The 14,908-nt window shown below is 43.2% G+C and overlaps 1 protein-coding gene and 1 pseudogene across 1 annotated transcript in view; one reads left to right on the forward strand and one right to left on the reverse strand.

The window, feature by feature from the left end:
• Window positions 1-14,908, reverse strand: part of SMAD1 (SMAD family member 1) — a 118,243-nt gene that overhangs the window by 11,107 nt on the left and 92,228 nt on the right. The gene's annotated exons all lie outside the window — the stretch shown is intronic.
• On the forward strand, window positions 420-4,634 carry LOC103118265 (cytochrome P450 4A25-like; annotated as a pseudogene).

Genomic DNA, 14,908 nt, shown 5'->3' on the forward strand with positions numbered 1-14,908 from the left:
TTCTGGAGTATCTGTTCTGATCCACTAGTGTGAGTATCCATGCTTGTTCCAGTACCACACTTTTTAAATTACTGTTGCTTTGTGGTCTAAACTGAAGCCCAGAAGTGAGGCATCTTCATTTTCCCTCAAGAGTGACTTTTTGTGGCACCTGTGAGCATAGATTTTTCTTAACTTCTGACCTCAGAAGTTAAGGTTGACTCAGAAGCCATTTTTTTTTCTCTGCACAACCAGATAATCCCCATATGGTTGGTTAGATTGTGAGCACATCCCTGTCACACCTGCGTTCACCTGGCATACCCCGCAACCATGGAGTGCTGGGAGCAGTTATTGTTTGAGGCTGCACTGAAACTGAGTTACAGCAAATTTAAAATCCATGAAATCTTTCTCGTGCTTTGCTTTCTTTCCTTCAATCCGAAAATATGGATGAGGAAAAAAAATCTGGGAACAAGAGTGTGGGTGTAGTTGAAAAAAATCTGTTCCTGGACAGCTTTTGATGAATTGAATAAGTGGAAAGATAACGGACACAGACAACATTTGCATAATAGTGTAAGAAGACTTCATTGCATGGAGTGGACCGTCTACAGAAGCTACAGTTTAGAAGCCAAATATATTCAATAGGGTTCTGGTTCGGGTGAAAGCACCCATTCTAGTTCATGCTGATGCAGTTTTAAGGGTGATGTACTCTGTCAAGATTTACAATAATGTATATACTTCTCTTTAATAGAAAAGGACTTGGCGTGGAAAGCTTTTTTTTTTTTTAATTGAATAGAGACAGAGAGAAATCGAGAGGGAAACCACAGCCAGTGGCATCTCCCGGATCCTGTATGTTCTGGCTTCCTGTCAGGAGCATCAGCAGAGGTGCCGGGATGAGATCCAGAGCCTCCAGGGGGCTGGTGCCTCCCTTACCCGGGACCACCTGGACCAGATGCCCTACACCACCATGTGCATCAAGGAGGCACTGAGACGCTCGCTACCCTCCAGTACCACGCAGCAACAGGGAACTCAGCAAGCCAATCACCTTCTCTGGTGGACATTCCTTCCCCGAAAAAGTCATATCGTCTCTCTTCATTTATGCTTTGCACCGCAACCTAAAGGTGTGGCCAAACCCAAAGGTGTTTGATCCTTTTCGTTTTGCACCTGGTTCTGATCGGCAAAGTCATGCTTTCCTGCCCTTCTCAGCAGGGTCAAAGAACTGCGTCAGAAAACAGTTTGCCGTGAACAAGATGAAGGTGACTATGGCCCTGACTCTGCTCTGCTTTGAGCTGATGCCGGATCCCTCCAGGGTCCCCACTGGCAGCTCAAAAATTGTGTTGATGTCAGAGAATGGGATGTACTTGTATTTGAGAAGTACCCAGGGATCCTTGTGTGAGGACATCTTTCCCTGTGTGTTTCCATTTGTCCTGCCAGTTTGGTCTGGTATCAACTTCCTCTTGCTACTTTAACTGGATTACAATAAAATCTTCCCTCAAAGACAATGAAAACAAAAAAAAAAAAAAAAGGAAGACAAAGAAAGAAAGAAAGAAAGAAAGAAGTTGAGAGGGAAGGGGCAGATAGAGGGGGAGAGAGACAGTCACATGCAGTTCTGCTTCACCACTCATGAAGCCTTCCCCCCCTGCAGGTGGGGACCGGGGGCTTGAACTCTGGCCCTTGGGCACTGTAGTATGTGTGCTTAACCTGGTGCGCCACCTCCTGGCCCCAGAAAGCACTGTGAATATCAAGGTATTTTTTGACCTTCGGACAGCGTTTTAAATTACTCCCCCTCGTAATTCTTCACCTCAGAGCTCTCTGTCAGTTACGGCATCCTTAACCAGGTGCTTTTCCAGTTTCACTTTGTAAGTTTAAAAGAGCTTTCTTTCCACAAGTTTCACAAGTTTCCTTTCTTTTATCTAGGACTATATTCCCTTTTAAAGGTCTTTCCAACATCTGCTTTTGCCACTTTTAGTTCCGTGCAGCCTTTGATCACCCTGAAAATAGTAATATCACTTTGGTATAATTTTCTAAAGTCTTACTTTCTGACACGTTTTTTGTTCCCATTCAGGGCTTGAGTACAAAGGTAAAACCAAATGTGATGGTTTGTCCGTTGTCGGTGATGTCACAGATAGCACCATTAAACTCTTTGGCGGTCATCACACCACCTATTATTATACTATTAATCGTTCTCAATATCCTTGTGAGTAGATGTTACAGGTAGTCCCATATTTCTGTGAAAACTGAGGTTTAAGAAGATGAACCTGTGTCTCCAGTGTCTGCATACTTAATCATCAGTATGAACTAGCTCCCATTTTGTTGCGCATTTGTTAAAGTAACAGGATTATTTCGGGACCCCAACTTTGTATGAACTCTCGAATGAGACCGCAGATAAAAAATGTCTCAACTGTAAGTAGCCTCTGCGATACACAATTCGACCACTAGATGTCGCAAGTGAAGCGAGAAACCAGGTCTGCAAGACCCAGACCTAAATATAAACGTCAACAGAATGCAATTAAAGGTGCTAAAAAAGTAAGATTAGGGAAAAAAAAAAAAAAAAAAGAACCGCGCTAAAGAATTACAGTCTAGAGTGTCTTTTAAAACATAGGGAATGAAAAGATCACAGCTATATAAAGAGAGTAACTGCCTCATAAAAGCTAAAAATTAGAAAAGATGAGCCTTTGTTCTGAAGAAGTGGTATGTGGGACAGATGTCAGAGACTTCCCACAGGAAGGGAAGCAGCAAAGGAAACGAATTAAATGAGAGCAGGTGACTTACAAAAGAGCAAGAGACAAAGAAAAAGAAAGAGACCAGCTGTGGTGTGATGTAACTCCAGGGTCAAATGGATAAATGGTCCAGTTAGATTCCAGAGTGCAAACGGGTTAGCAAAAGCCAGTTGATAAGAGATTCCTTTTTAAAAAATTTAATTATCTTTATTTATTGGGTAGAGACAGCCAGAAATATAGAGAGGGAGACAGAGAGACACCTGTAACAGCAGTGTTTCACCACCCACAAAGCTTTCCTCCTACAGATGGGAACCAGGAGGCTCGAACTCAGGCCCTTGTCTATTGTAACATGTGCACTCAACCAGGTGTACCACCACCTGGCCCCCAAACAGATTTCTTATCTGAATATCTTATTCATTAAAAAAAGAACACCTAAATGTAAATAAACTGAGTTAGAAAAATCAGTACACTAAGTTAGGAAAAAAGTTTAATCATGAGAAAGCAAATAGAGATAAAGACAGACATTAAAATAATTGTGAAATAAAAACTACTGGAGTGGATCGAGAGTATTGTCTTTTGTGAAGACAAGTATAGGAATGTCATTTTGTATTTTCTTTTTTTCTAATTTTTTTTTTTTTAGAGAGGGAGTGATAAAGAGAAATTGAAAGGGAGCAAGGGCACAGAGGGAGAGAGAGAGAGACACATTGCTATACTATTGTTCTCTTGCTCATGAAGCTATCTCCCTGAAGGTGGGACCCGGGGGCTTGAACCCAGGTTCTTGCACATGATGAGCCACTGTCCAGCCCCAGGATGTCATTTCATTATGACCCTGATGGCTCATGCCAATCGAGGTAGAGATTGTCCTCTTAGAGTCCCAATCCACCCACCCAAAATAAAGGATGTTGTCAATATTTATCTGGGTTTTTTTTTTTTTTGCTTTTTTTAAATTAGTGATTTAATAATGATCAACAAAATTGTGGGATAATGGGGGTACATATTCCACACAATTCCCACCACCAGAGTTCCAAATCCCATTCCCTCTATTGGAAGGTTCCCTGTTTTTTTTTTTTTTTTTTTTTCCGTCTGGGAGTATAGACAAAAGATCTTTATGGGGTGCAGAATATGGGAGGTCTGGCTTCTGTGTAATTGCTTCTGCACTGGACATGGGCATTGACAGGTCAATCCCTACCCCCAGCCTGTTCTCTCTTTCCCTAGTAGCGCAGGGCTCTGGGGAGGTGGGCTTCAGGACACATTGATGCGGTCATCTGCCCCGGGAGGTCAGGTTGGCATCATCGTAGCATCTGCAACTTGGTGGCTGAAAAGCATTAAGATATAAAGCAGAGGGAGTCGGGCGGTAGCACAGTGGGTTAAACACACATGGCGCAAAGTGCAAGGACCGGCGTAAGGATCCCAATTCAAGCCCCCAGCTTCCCACTTGCATGGGGGTCACTTCACAGACGGTGAAGCAGGTCTGCAGGTGTCTATCTTTCTCTCCCCGTCTCTGTCTTCCCCTCCTCTCTCCATTTCTCTCTGTCCTATCTAACAACAATGACATCAATAACAACAACAATAATTACAACAATAAAAAAACAAGGGCAACAAAAGGGAAAATAAAAAGATATAAAGTATAAAAATATAAGATATAAAAAGATATTAAAAAAGATATAAAGCAGAATAAATTGTTTAATAATCAGGGACCAAAAGGTAAGAATATAGTAGAAGGGGAGTTGGGCGGTAGCACAGTGGGTTAAGCGCCCATGGCGCAAAGCACAAGTACCAGTTAGTATCCCGGTTCAAGCCTGGGCTCCCCACCTGCAGGGTAGTCGCTTCACAGGCAGTGAAGCAGGTCTGCAAGTGTCTCTCTGTCTCTCTTCCTCTCTATCTCCCCCTTCTCTCTCAATTTCTCTCTTTCTCTATCCAATAACAAATTTAAAAAACCATCTCATTTAAAAAAGAAAAGAATATAGCAGATTAAACTCTGGCTGGGCATAGCAAATGATACTCAATGCCTAAACAACTGAGAGAAAATATAATATTTATCCTCTCTTACTAGAAGTTGCACAGCCTCTGGATATATATATATATATATATATATATATATATATATATATATATATATATATATGCCCCAGAGCAGGTGGACAGAGGTAAATAGTTAATTTTAGCCACAGAATTTTTTTTTCAAGAACGGCAGCTACTCTCCGCCCTAATCCAACTTTCTAACCCTTTTTCTGTGCTCTGACAACATTCAGACAATATTCTCATCCAGCCTCAGGCTAGCTACCAAACTCGAGCAAAACTAGCCTAGTTGTTTTAGTATTTACCCCCACGAACATGCCTAAAATGCATTTCCTAACTTGTTCCTACCTTAAAGTCCCTAATCTCATCTGCTTTAATCCTACTTTTTGGTTCCTGTTCATTAACCATTTTAAGTTAATTTAGGTCATGCCACCTTCCAGATACCAAGTTACAGATGATACCATGACTTCACCCCGACTTCTCTGGGCAGATGACCTCACCAATGTGTCCTGAACCCTCGCATCTCCAGAGCTCGGGTCCACTAGGGAAAGATAGAAACAGGCTGGGGGTATGGATCGACCTGTCAATATCCGTGCTCAGCAGAGAAGCAATTACAGAAGCCAGACCTCCTACCTTCTGCTCCCCATAAAAAACCTTGATCCAGACTCCCAGTGGGGAAGAAGTGACAGGATGAAGATAAGAGGACTCTGCACTCCAGCTCCATCAGCACCCGGAGAGAGAGAAGGTAAAGGAGAGGGACATATGGAGGTAGTTATGAGGTCACGAGTGGCTTGGAGGGGAAGAGAGGATTGAATCAGGAAAAAAAAAAAAAGGGGGAGCAACTATGTATAAATGTGGACAGGTAGTTGTAGAGAAGATGGTTGGCCCATGCCTACAATTTTAGGGGAACTGTGGTGGATTGCAGTGGGGAGAGTGAAGATTCAGAACTCTGGTGGTGGGAATGGCATGGATGCAAACCCATGTTGACATATAATTCTGTAATATAAAAATAAATAAATAAAAAAGAATATAGCAGATGAAATTTGGAGTCTTCATGTTAGAAGTCTATTTTAGATATATTCCAAGGGGTCCATGACTTTACTAATTTTTGCCTGAGCCCGACAGCTACCATGCAGATGGGCTGAAAGTATTGTCTGCAGAGATGGTGTCAGAGTTGGGAAGAGGACTAGAGAGCTGGATCAGGGCAGAGAGTAGCTCCCAAATATGGGAGAAGTACATAAATACCATTAACTGTAAACCCCATCATTTGTTCTAATTGAAGTCTGTATCTAAGCACCTCTAATAGTACATAAACCACATTGTTTAAAAAAAATCAAGTCGCACTGGGCACCCTCTGTCCTGTCTGGCAACCTAAGTGAGACCCGAATTGCTCTCTGAGTTTCCAGAGTCATTTGGGCCAGTCGTTGCTTTGGGACGGTGATTCTGAAGCGATGGTGGATTAGAGTCGACTCCCGAATTCGGCACTGGAGGCTGCAGGGAGGAAGCGTTGGTGTTTATGAAATCAGTCCTTCTCCATCCTCTTCCCCTTCCATCCTCTCCTTAGGGTCACAAACAACTGACCATTGTTCTTTGGCAGGTAAACCGTCTCCTGTTCACACAAGGTCCCACAAAGATGAAAACTCCGTTTTCTGCAGGACTGTCATCACTTAATATATCGGCAAACTGTGCTGCCTTGACTCAGCAGCAATGTGCTCCACACCTGCTCAGTCACTTTATACAGTCATTTTATTGTTTTGACTACACTTCCCCAGAAACATCCAGGCTTTCTTGTCTCTAATTCATGAGAAAGCTAAAAGCAATGGTATAAAAGCACAAGCTCTTTCTTCAGCCACCAGGTTTCAGATGCTAGCATGATGCCAACCAGACCTCCCTGGGCAGATGACCCCACCAATGTGCCCCGCCACCCCCCAGAGCCCCACCTCCCCCCCACCCCTGCCCCACTGAGGAAAGAGAGAGGCAGGCTGGGAATATGGATCGACCTGTCAACGCCCATGTTCAGCAGGGAAGCAATTACAGAAGCCAGACCTTCTACCTTCTGCATCCCACAATGACCTTGGGTCCATACTCCCAGAGGGTTAAAGAATAGGAAAGCTATCAGGGGAGGGGATGGGATACAGAGTTCTGGTGGTGGGAATTGTGTGGAGTTGTACCCCTCTTATCCAATGGTTTTGTCAGTGTTTCCTTTTTATAAATAAAAATAATTTTAAAAGCACAAGTTCAGGGCCCGGGCAGTGGTGCACCTGGTTAAGTGCACATACTGTCATGCAGTTCAAACCCCACTCCCCACCTGCAGGGGGGTGCTTCATGACTGGTGAAGCAGGTCTGCAGGTATCTATCTTTCTCTCTTCCTCTCTCTCTCTCCCCTCCCCCTTTCAATTTCTCTTTATTCTGTCAAATAAGACAAGGCATAAAAATAAAAGCAACAGCTCTTTTCCAAGGCAAAATGAAAAACCATCTGATATATTTTTTAAACTGTATTTGTCAATGGGATTTTTATTTCAAAGCAGGAGAGAAAAGTCAAGAGAACGCAGCACATTGAAAAGTGTGAGCAGTGGCCTTGAGGCATGACTCGGGTTCAATCAGATTCTTGGTGTCTTTCTGCTGAACTTGGGGAGAATGACAAGGCTTTGGCCTCAGTTGACAACATCTCCACTCTCTGCGATGCATCTCGGCCCACTTGAGTCCAAACTTAAATATGTTGGTTCTGTTTCTTTGCCATCTCACTAGAGAGACAGGACTGAACAACTGAGTGTTTCTGATTTGACTTCGTGTGCTGTTCCAGCTTGTTAGAATAAACAAGAAATGTCTGTTGAAGACAGAGAGGGGGAGAGAAAGATAGACACCTGCAGACCCGCTTCACCGCCTGTGAAGCGACTCCCCTGCAGGTGGGGAGCCGGGTTCAAACCGGGATCCTTATGCCGGTCCTTGTGCTTTGCGCCACCTGCACTTAACCCGCTGCGCTACCGCCCGACTCCCAAACACATCTTTGTTTTAAAGGAGAGAACAGGGAAGTAATGTCACTGAAGCTCATTTTATAAGTTTGAAAGTTAAGATTAACTTATTGCATTTCCTAGAACTCTAGTCACACACTTAGCGATTGCCATGTTCCTAGATTTTTTTTTTCATCTCAGAGATCTTTCAGTTAGTGGTGCCCTTTGTCTATGAAGTTTATATACATAAGTGCTGTTCACAGCGGTTCATTTTACATTTTTTATTGTGTGTTCTGATAGGCAAGTCCCAGAAACAAATCAACTGCCTAGTGGCAGTTTAATGTGAACGCACGGTGGAAATGGGATCTAAACAGAAGAGGACAATCCAGTAAATATAAGCAGGGAGCAGGAGTCCAGAGTATACTATTTCATGTCAGGTTGCCTGTGCTCCAACAAGGGGCTCTTGACGCATATGTGAAAATTGGATTGTATCAGACCAGCAGTCGATCCGTCTCTGGTTGCTATTTTATTGTCTATTGGGAAATATTGTTAAAGAGAGGAAAGAAGCCACAGAAGCTTTTGCATGGCTTTCAGAAGACCGTGACCTTTATGATAAACCAATTGAGTTTCTCCCGAACAAGCACAAAGTAACAGTTTCTAACCGGGAATTAATAATGGCTGTCATTTCCAGGTGGAGGAAACCCTGACTGAAGAAGCATTGGAAGTCATCTACCAAGACAAACAAGTCACATGACAGCTGAGAGGGTTTAGAAAGTCAGTTCTGAGGGTGGGGGTGGGGGTGCTAATCACTCTACTTAGGAAGAAAGTTTTCCTCAGCTTGTAGGAATTTGGTCATCAAAGTGGACTGTTGTCCATAATAGAATTGTTTTTTCCATTTTGTTGGATAGGAAAGAGGACTGTTGTCCATGATAGAATTGTTTTTTCCATTTTGTTAGATAGGAAAGAGAGAAATTGAGAGGGGAAAAGGAGATAGAGAGGGAGAGAGAAAGAGAAGCGTGAAGTGTCCCCTCTGCAGGTGGGGAGTGGGCTCTCAAACCCAGATCCTTGTGTGCGTCCTTGAGCTTAATACTCTGTGCACTTAATACTATGTGTGTTTAAGCACGTGCTCCACCACCTGGCTTCCTCCATGATTTAATATTCATGGTCCAGAGCGCCTAAGGCCAACATGTGTCACGAGTGTGTGCTAGCAGACAGTTGGCTTATGTTTGGAAACAAGAACAAAAGTGTAGACCCTCCATCAAGGCTTGGCAGGATGGGAGTGCCCAGCTCAGTGGATGTTGTGTGGTCTGTTGCTTCACGCCCACATAAGAACTTTCGCACCAGCGATTCTTTTGGGAGCCACAGTGTGGACTGGAACAATGCTGGCAGCACCAGCAGCAGGGTAAGCAAGGAAAGACAGGACGGACTTATTTGGGTAAAACGGCTGTTCCTTCGCCCACTGCTCTAGCCCCAGAACACAAGCGGTGAGAGCAGTTAATCCACTCAACCTGTGGTCGCCATGTGTTTATCTTGTGAACATGCTTTGTGAAGAAATTGGCAGGAACTCCAAGCCTTCTTTTCCACCCCAAAGTAAACTGTTTATTGAGGTGAAAAGGATTTCAACAAACTTTTCAAAATCAGGGACGAGATAAAAGCATATTTTTGCATGATGCCAGGAACGCTTTATTATTATTTTTTAAGTAGACCCTTTTCCAAGAAGCTTATTTCAATGGTATATTGTATTTTTAGTAGCCTCTGTTCTGTCAGAGTATATGTTCTTATCATTGCAAATAATAATATCAAGATTTCCTAAGAAGATCAAATGCAGTAGTTTAACCATCTTGATTTTGATATGATTTTTTTTCATTCATTGGAGTCATATGAGACATTATGGGATGTATTCACATATCATGCTCCCCTCAAAGATTAGTCTAAATGATGATCTCAGTTCTGCAGAAACACTTCCCAGAGACTAATGGAAACAAAACAGAGTGCGAATCCATTCATCCTCATCTCTGAGGCTGAAGCAGAGAACATTCTTTTTTAAAAAATATTTATATATTAATTTATTCCCTTTTGTTGCCCTTGTTTTATTGTTGTAGTTATTGTTGTTGTATAGGACAGAGAGAAATCAAGAGAGGAGGGAAAGACAGAGAAGAGGAGGGGACGATGGACACCTGCACACCTGCTTCACCGCCTGCGAAGCGATTCCCCTGCAAGTGGGGAGCGGGGGCCTCTAACCAGGATCCTTGTGCTGGTCCTTGAACTTTGCGCCATGTACGCTTAACCTGCTGTGTTACCACCCTAATCCCAGAACATTCTTGATAGTGAGTATAATATATGTGTTTTTGGCCCCCACCCCACCCCCCTGTGCCTGATTTACTGCTGAGAGAGAGAAGTCAGGCCACACTTTCTGGGCATGTATCGAAGCCCTGTATTTAGAGCTCTAAGACAGAGGTCTCCAGTCATCTGGCCAGTCCCAGAGGTCAATGATTCTGGTCAGGGTTTTCTATTTTAGCAGCAAGAGAGAAAGAACGGAGACTGATTCCACCACAGTCTCCCCAGAATTTTTTCATAAGGTCATAGAAACCTTGGTGAAAGATTTCAAACAGTATCACCCTTTCCCTGGTAAGAAAAACAGTAATAGTTACTCATTGAAATCTGTTTTTCATTTGAGATCAACCTTGAAAACATTGTGCTAAGTGAAATAAGTCAGATGCAAGATGTTAACTGGTCTCTGATCTGCCTTCACTGGAGCGCCTAGAATGATTGAATGCTTAGAGACAGAAAATAAGACAGCCCCTGTCAGGTATACAGAGTAGGGAAGAAGGGGTTATTGTTTATCAGGCACAGAACTTCTGTCTGGGCACTGAAGATGTTTGGAGAGTAATGGCTGAAATGTAATGTGAATGTATTTAATGCCACTGGATTACACACTTAAAATGGTGAACCCCACCTGCAGGGGGAAAGCTTCATGAGTGGTGAAGCAGGGCTGCAGGTGTCTCTCTGTTTCTCTCCCTCTCTATCTCCTCCTTCCCTCTCAATTTCTCTCTGTCTCTATCCAATAATAAATAAATAAAAGTTTTAAACAATGGTGGAAATAGGGGGTTGGGCCATGGTGCATTCAGTTCAGCACAGGCATTACCATGAGTAAGGATCTAAGTTCAAGCCCCTGGTCTCCACCTGCCAGAGGAAGGCCCTGTTAAGTGGTGAAGCAGGTCTGCAAGTGTCTCTCCCCTTTTTCTCTCCTCCCTTTTCAGTTTCTGTCTCTATCCAATACATGCATACATACATAAAGTGTTCTTTTTAAATGGTGAAAATAGAGGTCAAGGGAGATTGCATAATGGTTATACAAAGAGACTCTCAAGCTTGAGGTTCCAAAGTTCCAGTTTCAATCTCCCACACCACCATAAACCAGAGCTGAGCTGTACTCCCCCCCCCCAAAAAAAAAAAGGATAAAAATGACAACTTTGACTATGTATGTTTTATCACAGTGACAAAGAACACCTTCATCACCATTTTCAAACTATGTTTGGGCATTCCCCAAGTTGTTTGTCTTGGGTATGCCAAATAGCCAGTGAGTGATCGCTATGTGCAGGAAACCAACTGTATTCTCACTACAACCACAAAGCATCCTTTCCCCCCTCTAATGTGTACATATATCCTTATCCTTGTCCTTATCCTTATCCTTATCCTTATCCTTATCCTTATCCTTATCCTTATCCTTATCCTTATCCTTCACTTCTACCAGGTTTATTGGTGGGACTTGGTGCCTGCACAGGCAGCAAATCCGCCACTTCTGACAACCATTTCTCTCTATTTTTTTCTTCCTACTTTTATTTTGATAGGACAGAGAGAAATTGAGAGGGGAGGGGGAAGATAGAGAGGGAGAGAAAAATAGACACTTGCTGACCTGCTTCACAGCTCGTGAAGTACACACCCCCCATGCAGGTGTGGAGCAGGGGCTTGAACCTGGGACCTTGCACATGGTAACATGTTCAAAGTATTGTTGCTGTCGCATGCAGGCAGTAAACCATGATGGGAAAGAGAAGACCTCAAAGAATGGACACCAAAGGGTGAAAATCAGATCCTCTTGGGAGTCTCCAGAAGAACCTGCTCTCTTTTTTTCTGGGAAGACAGAGTTCCAGGAGAAGCTTAGCATCTGGTTTCCTTCCCAGCAAGGGGAGTCCAGTCCAGCATCAGGGAGGCTCCCATGCTGTGTTTGGGGGGCAGTTCTGGGCTGAGTTCGCCAGTACACTCATTCGAGTTCATGTCACGAGTTAGTGTCATGTGTGCGGCAAAGCAGCTGCACCAGTCAAGTGGACCATCTTGCCGACCTTTTGAGTCTTTTTTTTTTTTCCATTTGAGCCTTGAGCTGAGAGTCTTTGGTTATGCAACCCTTTCTGCAGCAAAGTGGCCCAAATAGGATGTGTTTGGGGGGTGGGGATAGATAGCATAATGGTTATGCAAAGAGAGTCTCATGCCTGAAGCTCCAAAGTCCCAGGTTCAATCCCCTGCCTGTAAGCCAGAACTGAATAAAAAAAAACCCGAGTGAACAAGCAGCCATGCATGTTTTCCTCTAGCTCTTGGTAGCTTTCCCTTTGTGTCTCTTTTTCTCTCAATAAACGAGAAAATAAATAATATATTAAGAAAAAAAGAAGACAAGAGTCGGGCCGTAGTGTAGCGGGTTAAGTGCCCGTGGCACAAAGCGCAAGAGGACCGGCGTAAGGATCCCGGTTCGAGCCCCCGGCTTCCCACCTGCAGGGGAGTCGCTTCACAGGCGGTGGGTGAAGCAGGTCTGCAGGTGTCTGTCTTTCTCCCTCTCTGTCTTCCCCTCCTCTCTCCATTTCTCTCTGTTCTATCCAACAATGACAGCAATAACAACAATAATAACTATAACAAAGTTAAAATAGCAAGGGCAACAAAAGGGAATAAATAAATAAATATTAAAACTGGAAAAAGAAAGAAAGAAAGAAAGAAAGAAAGAAAGAAAGAAAGAAAGAAAGAAAGAAAAGAGGTGTTTGGAACTTAACAGCAGAGATAAAGGGCCTTCCATTCCAGCCTTCATTGGAAGGTCCCATTTCCTAATGGGAGCTTTGGACGGTATGTGTTCATGCTTTGACTGTGACAGAACGAGTGATCTGTGGTTTAGTGATAGCTGTCTCGTGTTCTCCTACTGCAAAACCTTCCAGAGTGTGCTTTGAAGTGCCAGCGGGGCCTGTCCCTTTTAAAGTGATGGTGGCCCTGGCTGAGGTTTTAAAACAACGTCGGTCTGTTTCATCTTTCGCTCATGTTCTGTGGGAAGTAGGCGAGTTGCTTCACAGGCAGTGAAGCAGGTCTGCAGGTGTCTATCTTTCTCTCCTCCTCTCTGTCTTCCCCTCCTCTCTCCATTTCTCTCGGTCCTATCCAACAACAACGACATCAATAACAACAATAACTACAACAACAATAAAAAAGGGCAACAAAAGGGAAAATAAATAAATAAGTTTAAAAATTTTTTTTTAAAAAAGCATTTGCAATCTCATGGAAGAAAAACTGGAGGGAGCCTGGCAGGTTCAGCGCACATGGCATGAGGCACAAGGACCGTCATGTGCGTGGCAAAGCAGGTGTGCGATTCAACTGAACAGGCCTTGCTTATCTTTTACGTCATTTTCTTTTTTTCTCTTTTTGTGTTTTATTTAGTGACTTAGCAATGTCTCACAAAATTACAAGACTTCAGGGGTGTAATTTCACCACCACACCTTCCCCCAAGCTCTTTTTTTTTTTTTTTTTTTAGGAGGGGAGAGAGTCAGGTTTGTTTTACATTAAGGGACTACAGGCCAATTCCTACCAGACTTCCATGCTCTTGTCTTCTTCTTCTAGTGTTTGCCCTTCTTCCGTAGCCAGTCAACAGCGTCAGGTTGAGCCTGATGTCAAGTTTCGAGACCTCCTTTGAATCTGGAGAGGTGGCAGTCGTTGACTATGTGGGTCATAGTCTGTCTTGTACTACAGTACCTAGCTTTTATCAGGTTTAAACTGGGTGCAGCACAAGCTGATTGGTTAGAAACAATGTCCATCTAGGTGCTGACAATAAAGGTGAGAGCAGGTTGACTACCATCAGAGCCCGGCACTCAGAACCCGGCACTGGGATGCTGGAAAGTAGAAGTGGGTGTCCACCAGGAGCCTAGAGATTATTTATTTCATCCTCTCCTCTTCTTGCTGGGAAATCTTTCCTGGGGTACTGGATTACCTCAGTTTGCATTCTCTCTGTGCTGGCTGTAACTTAACTGTTTTTCGACATTTAGTTACAAACTTTACTAACATGTTGACAGGCTCTCATGAGCAAAGGGAGAAACCACACCCATAACACCCATTTATAAACTTCTAAGCCTTGCCTCTGTTTCTTTTCTAAACCCCACCCACACTTGTTACTACTTTTTATGTAAAACTTCTTTCTCTAATAACATGGGAAGCCCCTGTGAATGGGGAGCAAGTCCTCTAGCCTGTCAGAGCACTGCCCGTGTTCCCCAGGTTCTGCCTGTTCAGTCCCTCGCCACAGCATTTCCCGTTCAGGAGTATGTCCACCCAAGTTCTGGGCCACCCTCCCCCAACTTCCATAGTTCTTACTCAAAGTCCAGGAGACAGTCTGGCTACCACACTTGCTTGCAAGTTCATGTGTTTCATCTCTCTGTACTCTACATATGAGCAAAACCTTCCGGTAGTTTTCTTTCACTTTTTCACTTAGGTCATTTAGCATAATCACCTCCTGTTCCCTTCATTTTGTGCCAAGTGATACCATCTCTTTTGTATTTATTGCAGAGTAGTATTCCATTAAATATAGATCTCACAGCTTCTTTACCAGTCACTTATTCTTGGGCATTGAAGTTGCTACCAATTTTTTTAACCTTATTTTTAAACTAATGACTTACCCCAAACTTCTCCCGCATGTCAATATTTATCCACAAAAAACTTTAATGGATAAAGCCTTTATATTTGTAAATATAGAGATGTGTATTTATACTGTTGGGCTGTTGAAAGAGTCATGAGGCATTTTTGCACAGCAAAATAGAAAACTGTACATCATGACTTTTGTGACAACCAATAAAATTAATTTATCAAAATGAATATATATTAAAATCAGGTTTGAACTTTTGCACACATTTACTACTACTATTATTATTATTATCATTACCAGGGCACTGCTGAACTATGGCTTACGATGGTGCTGGAGGTTGAACTTGGGACTTTGGAGTCGGGCGGTAGCGC

This window comes from Erinaceus europaeus, chromosome 19 (genome assembly GCF_950295315.1).
Source record: "Erinaceus europaeus chromosome 19, mEriEur2.1, whole genome shotgun sequence".
NCBI classification, from domain to species: Eukaryota; Metazoa; Chordata; class Mammalia; order Eulipotyphla; family Erinaceidae; genus Erinaceus; species Erinaceus europaeus.